This window comes from Astyanax mexicanus, chromosome 19 (assembly GCF_023375975.1).
Source record: "Astyanax mexicanus isolate ESR-SI-001 chromosome 19, AstMex3_surface, whole genome shotgun sequence".
Classification (NCBI taxonomy): Eukaryota; Metazoa; Chordata; class Actinopteri; order Characiformes; family Acestrorhamphidae; genus Astyanax; species Astyanax mexicanus.
Window position 1 is genome coordinate 25,537,004 of NC_064426.1, and position 10,558 is coordinate 25,547,561.

Here is a 10,558-nt window from a genome sequence, read left to right on the forward strand (position 1 = left end):
TTTCTGCGATACAACTGAGCACCCTATCCGCTTTTAGACTCTTTGGCCTGTTTTTCTGCGCTAGAAATGCGCACTCTCTCCGCTTTTAGACTCTTTGACCCGTTTTTCTGCGCTACGACTGCGCACCCTCTCCGCTTTTAGACTCTTTGGCCCGTTTCTGACACCTAGCGTTCAAACTTTGAATCTCACATTATAAAAACCTGCTTAACAGGTGGGCCAAAGTGGGCCAACATACATTTCTAAAATACCTCGCAGGCCGCTCCAAAAAAGGAAAAGGGCCGCAAACAACCCGCGGGCCATAGTTTGGACACCCCTGCTGTAGGACAAAAAACACTTGTTGTTTTTGAATGTCTGGAGAATTTATATATAAATTCCTTATATAAATAAGGAAAAAGTCAGACAAAGACAAACACAGAGACAGACACAAAGCTTGATCGAGATGAACTGTGCCTCACCTTGCTGGTCGAGTCTCCACCTGCACGCAACCTACAGCAGATCTCGCAGTGTTTACAACAGGTCAAATACATCAGATAAAACAATTCTGGTTGGTTTAACCCTCCTTTTATGATCATTTGTCAGGAACAGAACAAAAGATGTCTGAAACCACCAAAAAATCCTTACAAGCAGTGTAAATATTGTATTAATAACTCCATTGCTAATTATTCTATCAATATTGAGTGCAATGTTGTTCCTTACCTCTAACAGGTAATGGTTCAGTTGGGATAATTCACAAAAATACATACCTTTTTTTATGTTTCACTACTTTATTACTGTTGAAAGACCAACACATAAAACAATAGTTTTACATAACATTGAAACATAACATTGCAATTTTGTTGTTTTAGTTTTTAGTTTTTGCAGGGGGTGGTTGCAAATATCTGAGATCAACCATTTTCATATTATATGTTTATTACACTAATTAAGAAAAGCAGAAGAAGTTTCATACTAAAAAAAAAACTTTTAACTATTTATACTAGATCTTCAAACTTTAAAACAGGTCAAATTAACCCGTAACATAACAGGAGGGTTAATAATTTTTTTGTTTACTAAATAATTCTATATGTTTTCTTCATAGTTTGGATGACTTTAGTATTAATAGAAAATGCAAAACATTTTAAAAAATAATGAAAAACTGCTGAATTTAGGTTGTGTCCCATCTGATACTGTAGAACCACTGCATTTACTCTGTAGTCCTTAAAGCCAATTTAATAAGAATTTAGGTTCATGACAATTCCAAAAAACAGTCTTTGTCTGTTTAAAAAGTTTTTTATATACAGTATATTAGTTTTAAAAGGAACCCATTCCTCTTAATAGTGCTAAAGAGAACAGCATCAATCTGTTCCACTCTAGTTCCAGGTCATACAAGCTTTTTGGTACAAAATACTACCTAATCCACGCAACACTTACAAAGTAATTGACTCAGAAATTAACAGACTTAGTTGTCAGTCTCAATAAGATTCATTACTGGTCAAAACTGGTTTAGTGACGTAGTGGCCTGTGACACACATACTTGACAGTTAAGTCACCTGAATGGAAAACAATAGCTTTCAAGATTAAAAAGCACACACAATACAGGATATCTGCATTGTTAGTTTAACTAAGTGTGGATGAAGGTGCTATGTTAAGGGGTGTTATTGATGCTTGAAGAATATTAAATAAAATAAATCAACAACTAACAGTTACAACAGTGTTTTGCTAATGTTATTACTATTGTGTTATAACTGTGTTATTAGGTTGTGTAGTAATGCAGTTGAAGGACACAGAGAAAGGGAGGCTGATAATTAGCACAGTGATGAAACAGTTTAAACAGCTTGCCTTTTTAAAACTTGATAATAAAGTAAAAGGGACCCATTATTCGATAAGATAAGATAAAACTTTACTGTCCATTAAATTGACAGTAAATGGAAATTTGTCTTTAGCAGTCTGGCAGATAAATACATGAAATTACAAACACATGGACAATAAATAGATGACAGTAAATAGATGAATAGAAAGGATAAAAATACATACAGGTTAAGTTGGGGAATTGTGTATTACGTCCTTATTCAGAATATTCACACTAGAAGGAACAATTGACTATTTTTTCTACAAATTATTTTTCTTAGCTAGTGGAACCTTGAGTCTCCTGTCTCTGATGGCAGCAACTGAAATTATGGGTAAAGGGTATAAGTGGGATCTTTGTAGACCTGAATTGCCTTTTTTGTACTTATACTTGACTTTCCACACCGAGACACAATGTTAAAACTGAGAACACTCTCAACAAATGACCTATAAACCATGATCAGAGTATGTTTGCTGGTATTAAAACTCCTCAACTTCCTAAGAAGAAAGAGCCTCTGCTACGCCTTTTTATAGATGTGATCAACATTAATCTAAAAAAAGTTGGTCTGTAGCCAATGAATGTCCCCAAATATTCGAAATGATCCATTTGTTCCACCTTCTGCCCAATAACATTAAGATCAAGGAAGCCGGCCTTAGACCAGGTGGCTAGTTGGTTAATGCACTGAAGGAAGAAGAAGCTGGGAGCATCCTCCAAGCAGACAACAAGGGCCATATCACCCTTGGGGACGCCAGTGTTCCAGACAAGGCAGTAAGGAAAACAGTACAATACAAACACAAAACCCTCTAATCCATAAAACCATTCTATCACTAACATTCAGATCATAAAAACGTTATAAGAGAAGATGGGACTGGAATGTATTAAAGGCTCATGTGATTCATTTGTTAATGGTATTGTTGCTACCACGTTATTACAATGTTGTTACTATATGATATTACTTAATTTTAAAGTTTGTTATTATTGTGTTATTTTCATGCAATTATAATGCTATTGCTATTCCAGTACTAATAACAATGTTATTCTTATCTTATTACAATGTTAGATATGTTAGATAGTCATAGCCATTGTGTAATTTACTAGACCAATGAAAAAAGACTAAAGAAATAAAGTAAGTTCAAATTCATTTACATTATTTGAAAGTGTATCACTATTGTTATTACTACGTTATTATAATGTTATTATTATGCCATTACTCTGATGTCCTACATGATATTTCTATGGCAGTACTAGTATGTTAGTACTATTGTGTTACAGCAACTTGTAATTATCTTATTACAATGATAGATAGATAGGTCTAGGACCTCTAGAAGTTTTAGGACCTGGAAGAATAAGAAGAAGTAGAAGAAGCCAATACATAACCATATAGTGCTTTGCTTTGCATGCACTGTAATTAATTACTCAATAGTAGCACCATGTTCAGTCATTTTACTAATAACTATGTTACTTGTCTTACAGGTGTGGTTACATTTGTGCTGTTTTTCATTGTGAACATAATTTGAATCTGACATGGTCTTTACAATAAGTTTAAATCTTTTACATAGACTTCTATTAGGAAAGTTAGTATCTTAATCTTTTTTTTATTATTTGTGCGAGGCAGAAACAATTTATTAGAAAAACTTTAAGTAGCCTACATTGTCTGTCTTGCACAAGAATCTGACTTACATTTACATTTACATTTACATTTACGGTATTTAGCAGACGCCCTTATCCAGCGCGACTTACAACAGTGCTTCAAAGTTACTTCAGATATCCAGAGCTAGTTTGTAGACTAGGATCAAGAGATACATAGAGCTTAATCATGTTTAGAACCCTAGGAACCTTTTTTGTTTTTTATTTTAGAAACTCTTTAAAAAGATGTGTCTTCAGTCGACGTATGAAGACCGCGAATGACTCTGCTGTTCTGACATCCAGTGGAAGTTCATTCAACCACCTTGGTGCTCCAGCACAGAGAAGAGTCTGGATGTCTGTTTTCTGTGTGTTTTGAGTGATGGAGGTTCGAGCCGAGCCGTACTGAAAGCTCTAAGAGCTCTTGGTGCAGATCTGGCTTTGACCATTGCCATCAAGTATGAAGGTGCTGGTCCATTTTTTGCCTTGTAGGCCAGCGTCAGGGTTTTTAATCGGATGCGGGCGGCAACAGGAAGCCAGTGGAGGGAACGCAGCAAAAAAGTCACTTGACTGAACTTCGGAAGATTGAAGACGAGTCATGCTGCAGCATTCTGAATTAATTGTAGTGGTTTGGTGGCTCACAGTGGAAGACCAGCCAGTAGAGAGTTGCAGTAGTCAAGTCTTGAGATGACAAGAGACTGCACAAGCACCTGAGTGGCTTCCTGAGACAGAAATCAGCAAATGTGAATTACAAAGATAAATAAATGCTACTTTAATTTCATTGGTAGGGATTTAATATAATTGAACCCTCAAATATATTAATTATATTCAGAACATAAATGAGTCCAAAACTTTGGTCCAGTGATTTACTAGCTTGGGTTGTATGATTTGTGACAGATTTGTGGTGGCTCTTACTATGTAGATGAACAGTGTGATCATTCACATGACGATTCACTACATAATTGCACAACATTAAGAGCTTCCTGCCGACCTTTAAAGGCCTTTAAAAATCTTCAGTGTCAACTGATTTCAATTGTGCCACACTGTATCAGTGACAGACATTTTATTAATGATGTTACAGTACTCGCCATGCTTTAAGTACATTTGCATAGAAAACCTGTTCAGCATGATTGTGCACGTCATTCATTCCTAACATAACTTTTGTGTGACTGCTCTATTGTTTTTCTGGAAAATCCCAGCATGACTTTGCATCTTAGATAGAAGCGAACCCTGTGCTGTTTGTTTTAAGGAAAGAACACAGGAACGTAGGTCTGCACTGTCTAGTTAATCTGGTTTGGTGATTGTCTGCACAAAGACATATCCCGCCGCCCCCCCCCCCCCACACACACCAAAGAAACACATGCGCACTTTTAGTAATGCATTGCCCCTGGTGCCTCATGTCAACAGTGAAACCCCAGTGCTATATTTATTAATCTGAAGGGCTGAAAAAAAATGCCTATCCAACAGTTACTAGTATTTACTACAGTGAATATTTCACAACTGTCACTCAACAACACATTAAACATTAACCACAAAATATCTATGTTTATTTTCTTCATAAATATCCTCAGTAAAGAAACAGTCTGTGCATTGCAGCAATGTAGCATTTAAATGTCATTTAGTGCTGCTCATAAAACTGCCTTTACATGCAGGGAATGACAAAATGTAATTAAATACACAATTCCAAAACCATTTCAGAGCTATTCTTAACGACTTGCTTCGAGGTACGCTGATGCTACACAGTGCAGTGCATTGTGGCTATGGCTCATTTTCTGTCATTAAGAGCTGCACAATACACAGTACCAGTCAAAAGTGCTATTTTATTACTAACAAAAAAGTCAGAACTGTAGATTAATACTGAAGTCACCCAAACTATGAAAAAAAAAACATATTGCTTAGATGACAGCTTTGCACAACTTGTTTTTTTACTGGTCAGCTTCATAAGATGAGTCACCTGGAATGACTTTCAGTTAACAGCTGTGCCAAACTTAAGAATTAATTACTTGAATTTCTTGCTCTCTTAGTTTGTTTGAGAGCAGCTGTATTGTGAAGAGGTCGAGTTTGTATACAGTGAATGTCCTTGTTTGAGTAATGTTCTCTGGATTATGGCAAGAATAACTCAACTAAGTAAAGAAAACAATAACAAAAGAAATTAAGGTCAGTCAATCTGACATTCTGATCTGAAAGTATCCTTAAGTGCAGTCAAGGCAATGATGATTAAAATGTTTTGATGAAACTGGCTCTTATCAGGACTGCACCAGGAAAGGAAGAGCAAGAGTTACCTCAGTTTTAAGTTATAAGTTCATCACCAGCCTAAGAAACCACAAGTTAACAGCACCCTAGATGAGAGCACCTAAACAATTTTACAGAATATTTTGGTTTGTTTAACACTTTTAAGTTACTACATGATTCCTTATGTGTTCGTTCATCTTTCATTTGGATGATTTCAGTATTCATTTACCATGTGGGAAAAAAAATGTTTCTGTACTCAGGGTTACTTTTTTCTGTCCCCAAATTGCCTAGACTCCAACATACACATTTTATTAATCAAAATGAATTACCTGTAAAATACCCTGACCAGCCATAACATTACCACACCGCACATATTGTATCTTCTTCACTTACCACATTAAAATACTTTTCACAGTTCCATAATTACATAATTAGAAGCAAACGCGAATGTCACTGTGTTAGGGGTGTAACGGTACAGAAAAATTCATGGTTCGGTTCACACCTCGGTATATAAACCCCACAATTCAGTACATTTCCAGTACGGTTGGTGGAAAAATAAAGAGGCTGGGCATTCTGTATAGCCTCACCTTTATTAACTTCATAATGACAATGAATCTTCATTATAATTATGGTTTGTTTTTTGGGATGGAATGTTGTAATGGGGCTCCAGCACTTTGATTAAATGCTTGAAACCAGGGTTCTCTTCTGCTTTCATCATGAGAGGCTCCATATTTTAGATCTTGTTGGAACAAATGATGAACAAGATTATGGCGCTTTATTAAGAACAAAAACACATCCTTACACGAATTGCTTAAATTACACATATTTTTTCATTAACATATTGAGAGATTGAGAGAGAGGGCGTGCGAATGAGAGAGAGAGGGCGTGCGAGAGAGAGAGAGAGAGCCCGTGAGAGAGAGTGCATACGTGCACGCAAGAGAGAGAGGATGCGCACGTGAGAGATTGGCATTTTCCCAAGAACTTTAAAAGTATCCTCAAGAACTGTCAAGGCAAAGACCATTGAAAATGTTTTGATGAAACTGGCTCTCATTAGGACTGCACCAGGAAAGGAAGAGCAAGAGTTACCTCAGTTACACAGGATAAAAATGTGTTCACTTTTTGGACAACACTACAAAATGACAGCACCCCAAAGTAGTGCACTACATAGTAAAATAGGGCACAGTTCTACAGTTCTACAAGCTCCATAATTGAATTCTTCACTATTAGTTCCTTCATTATTATCATGTCACACTCAAATTATTGGTATAGTTGCAAGCACCCCATGCTTAGATTACAGCTTTGCACATCTTGGCATTTTCCCAGTCAGTTTTATGAGCTAGTCACCTGGAATGACTTTCAGTTAACAGCTTTGCTGAACTTGTGCCGAACAAGAGTTAATCACTTGAATTACTTGAATTTCTTGCCTCTTGATGTGTTTAAGAGCACAAGTTGTAAAGAGATAGAGTTGGTTGGTATATTGAATAGCTCTATTTGATCAATGTTCTGATCCATTTTATGGAAAGAATAACTCAATTAAGTAAAGAAAAAATGACAAAAGAAATCAACCTTAAAAATTCAAGAACTTTAAACGTATCCTCAAGTGCAGTCAAGACAAAGACCATCAAAAATGTTTGATGAAACTGGCTCTCATCAGGAATGTCCCAGGAAATTACAAGGAACTTCTGTTTCACTGTTAGTTTCAAACATGACAATGTACCCATGCTTCAAGGGTATATCTGACAAAGACCTTTAAAGCACGGGCTGACACATCATGTTTTCATTTAAATAAAGAGGTCTATTTTTATGAGTATTAGAGATGTTTTTTTATTGGCACCTAGTAGTTAAAGCACCTTTTTTCCTGATTTTAATACTGTTATTTTCAAAAAGAGTTATTGCATATATGAATTAGTCAGTCTTCAGCTTATATAACAGTATAAATTTATTCATCCCTCAAAATAACTCAATATACAGCCGTTAGTGTCCAAACCACCGGCAACAAAAGTGAGTACACCCCTTTGTGAAAGTTCCTAAAGTGTCAATATTTTGTGTGGCCACCATTATTTTCAGGAACTGCCTTAACTATCCTGGGCATTGAGTTTTCCAGAGCTTTACAGGTGGCCACTGGAATGCTTATATTCAAGACTTAGTGCCTCTCCACATTCCACTTGAGGATGCCCCAAAAATTGCTGCCACACATGCTTGAGACCATCTGAACCAACAAATTAATCTTGGTCTCATCAGACCATAGGACATGGTTCCAGTAATCCATGTCCTTTGCTGACATTTCTTCAGCAAACTGTTTGAAGGCTTTCTTGTGTACAGACGTCAGAAGAGGCTGACTTCTGGGGTGACAGCAATGCAGAACAATTTGATGTAGTGTGCGGCGTATGGTCTGAGCACTGGCAGGCTGCCCAACTTCACCCCCCCCCCCCTTTCAACCTCTGCAGCACAACTTTCATAAACAGCATTTGGACGTGACATTGAGCGCATGCACTTAGCTTCTTTGGACGACCAACGTGAGGTCTGTTCTGAGTGGACCCTGCTCTTTTAAAATGCTGAATGATCTTGGCAGCTCAGTTTCAGGGTGTTGGCAATCATCTTGTAGCCTTGGCCAACTTTATGTAGCGCAAAAATTTGTCTTTTAAGATCCTGAGAGAGTTCTTTGCCATGAGGTGAGATGTTGAAACTTTCAGTGACCAGTATGAGAAAGTGTGAGAGCTGTACTAAAAAAAAATTAACACACCTGCTCCCAATGCACGCCTGAGACCTAGTAACACTGATATTTTTGAGCTTAAATTACTAAAGTGCTCAATTTGGACATTTAGGGGTGTAGTCTCATATACATTAGACATGTATGACATTAAAAGATATACTTAAATGTTATAAGTTAAATGACACGAAAAATATGTTACCAAAAGATTAATAATGTGTAAATGTGTTTACAGTCTACTGACTGACAGGTTCTTACAGAGGTCATACATGCTTTTAGCGAACAGGTTCCGTGGATAGACTCACTTTTTTTTACAGTCCTTCCTGCTAAACCTGAAATGTGTTTGGTAGATGTCTGGTCTTATATTTCTATGAAGGTATCACTGTTTACTAAAAACAGCCCCATATAACTGCAACTTACAGCAATTGCTTTCTGTGTATCACTCATTTCCCTAAGTAGTTTTATTATTTTTGTAATGCTTACATTTCAAAATACAGACCTCATATTTTAAACTCGTATCATAATGTGATTCATTTGATTGTAGTTTATAGGACAAAAGTCTGAATTCTGAGCAATTCTAAAATAAACAAAATCATAAAAATCTGAAGAAATGAGTGTAAGGAATGGCTTATTAATGATTATACAGTATATATTATATTATATATTATATATACTAAATATATATATATATATATATATATATATATATATATATATATATATATATATATATATATATATATATATATATATATATAAATAATAAACTATATGTGACCAAGGATATCAAAGACTTTATAAATAAAGGTATTGACATTCATAACGTAGGTAGAAGTATAGATACTAGGGTTTAAAATAATATATAATATAAATATATATTAATAATTACATATAAGTATACATTAATATATAAGTATTTTGTAGTGTTTGTCTCTGTACGCAAAAATGCATGTCTCTAAAATGGCTACTTTTAGAGAGGAAGAAACTTTGTCATTTTTAGTGGAATCATTGTAAAAAGATTTAATTTTAGAGCATGTCTACAGATTCATTAAGCATGAACTTTTGAAACTATATAGGGAACAACTGCCAAATTCACTTCATGTCAAAACTTGGAGAAGGTTGGATGACATTTATAATAACAATAAAGGTTCAAATAATCAATCAAACAGTGTCTGTGGGAAAGACAGAGAGAGAGAGAGAGAGAGAGAGAGAGAGATGTGAAATTGAGAGCCTAAATATGTAACAATTTAAACAACCAATAAAAAATTCAAAAACATAAAGCTGTTCACAGACGTATAATACTTAAACTAATACTATACTATGATAAAAAAAATTAAATGTACTTTCCTTAGTGACCATTGGACAGTTTAATCTGTGAACACACAAGGATAACCTATATTATTAAGGGTAAAAGAATGTAGGATATTAGGGTTTTCCTGAATGTTCTTGATTGATTTGTACTTTAATATGGTGTAAATATAGATAGCCTGCTAACTGAAGAAGCTTAAAGAGGAACACCACAAAAGACCCGGACATAGCTGCACTGGAACAATTCTACAAAGGAAGAACTATGAACATTTCATACCCACCTTTTTTCTACTTTTTGTGTGTGATGATGGTAAGTTTAAATGTTCTTTATAAAAACTGCTCCAATTACAACAATGAAGATATTGTTAAAAAAAAAAAAAACATACAAGGATGTAAATTCCATACAAACAATTAAAACTGACACAGTTTTTTCCAAGAAGAGGAAAGAATGTTCTGTTCTTGTTAAGCAGAGAACAGAGGAATGAAGGTTAACTTGTTTAACACTTAACCCTTCTCATCACCTCATGTTCTATGAATGATGGTGTTATTTGACTTAGTAGTGTATCTAGCTCTACATCCTTCCTATGTTCAGCTGATCAATATTTATTTTTAATTATGGCCGTAAAGTTTTTTACTGGAGAATGTTTATGGGCAGAAAATGTGTCAAGTAATAAAGTACTAATACTTCCAAATACCTTAGTTAAGTAGAAATGTATTATCTATACTTTACTTTACTTTTAGAAAAATGTGACCCCTTGATGTGGAGATCTGCACAAGCATAGTAGCCATAAACTGTCATAAAAATCTTCTTTTCTTGGACTATTGAGACAAATGCTACACACTTTATAAGGTTTTTGTCAGAT